Source organism: Rana temporaria, chromosome 6 (genome assembly GCF_905171775.1).
Source record: "Rana temporaria chromosome 6, aRanTem1.1, whole genome shotgun sequence".
Lineage (NCBI taxonomy): Eukaryota > Metazoa > Chordata > Amphibia > Anura > Ranidae > Rana > Rana temporaria.
Window position 1 is genome coordinate 59044992 of NC_053494.1, and position 1499 is coordinate 59046490.

The 1499-nt window shown below is 45.5% G+C and overlaps 1 non-coding gene across 1 annotated transcript; it reads right to left on the reverse strand.

The window, feature by feature from the left end:
* Positions 1-256: 256 nt before the first annotated feature.
* TRNAT-CGU lies at positions 257-328 on the reverse strand. Its single transcript has one exon. It is a non-coding gene; the product is annotated as a tRNA-Thr (tRNA).
* Between the last annotated feature and the right edge of the window lie 1171 nt (positions 329-1499).

Sequence of the window (1499 nt, forward strand, 5' to 3'; positions counted from 1 at the left end):
TCTAAAAGCTAAAAATTGGCCTGGGCAGGAAGGGGGTGAAGTGTTCGGTATTGAAATGGTTAACATGAGGGATTAACGCCTGAAAGTGCTGCAGCAGCTTTATTGAATTTTCCCTCACAGTGATGATTTCCAATGTATTTTACAAATGCATTTTGCTGTACTTGCCTTGGATTCTGCGGCGGACTACTTCATTTACACTAGTTATGTTGGAAGATTAGATTAGTAAAAAAAAACGATGATAGGAAATAAAAGGTGTAGGCACGGACGGGGTTCGAACCCGTGATCTTCGGTTTACGAGACCGACGCCTTACCACTTGGCCACCGCGCCTGCGTCTAGTTTGGAAGTGTACGCTCCTTACCTTTCCTGAACATGTGATCACTGTCTTCAGTGTACCGCAATTGTTTGTGTCCCAGGTTTTTATATCGGCTTTGTTTTCTGAAGGTAATGTGGATGTATCATTTAGATATTCATCTTTGTTGCCGGTGCACAGTCATTAGTACCGAATGCCATGTAGGATAACTCGCAGCCGGAAACAACTTAAACCCGCGGCTGCAGAATAATATCCGTGTTCGTTAACATATCAATGTTAACATATCAATGTTAACATATCAATTTAACCCTCGCTGCTCTATTTCTACGAACGTTTTATTCCCCTCAAGCAAACTCGCTCGTTTTCCCGCCTCATTACAGTGGTGACGTCACTGAGTTGGGTGTGGGGATGCCGAGAGCTTTCACTTTCGTTTACTTCACCACACGGACGGTATTCGTTTATGTTTTTATACTATGAACTGTTTCCTAGGCACATGAATGCAGGGAATTGAGACACAAAATAAATCGTTTTTATTAGAAAACATTCCACTGTAGCTGCATTGCGAATGTGTTTAAAAGTGCTCCTCATTTTCAGGCTCTGTATGTTAGGATTCATGTTACCTGGAGATATTTTCCTATCAGTCATAACTTTATAGATACTGACAGGCTTTGTTTAGACTTGATGGTGGTGGCGGTGTATTGTCACATTCTGCTGCCTATCGTAGAATGCTGCGGAAGTCACGTGGCGGCCAACTGCGCATGCGCGATGCGTTCCAAACGCAAGTGCGATGCATTCCAATGGATTCACGACAGTACACACCAGTGAAACCTCGGTCGGCATCCAGGCTCTTTCCTTAACATCTCCGTGGATTGGAGGATGTTAAAAAAAGAGCCAGGAGGCCGAGCGAGCGGAGCGAGCCGTCCAAGCGAGGACGTGAGGCCGACTGGCCACTTTCCTCTAAATCAGTGTTTCTCAATTCCAGTCCTCAGGCCCCCCCAACAGGTCAGGTTTTCAGGATTTCCCTCAGATGAAAAGGCTGTGGTGATTACGAAGGCAGTGAAACTGATCAAATCACCTGTGCAAAATAATGGAAATCCTGAAAACCTGACCTGTTGGGGGGGCCTGAGGACTGGAATTGAGAAACACTGCTCTAAATCCACGTCGCCCTGAATGCCGGGTTCGCTGGTG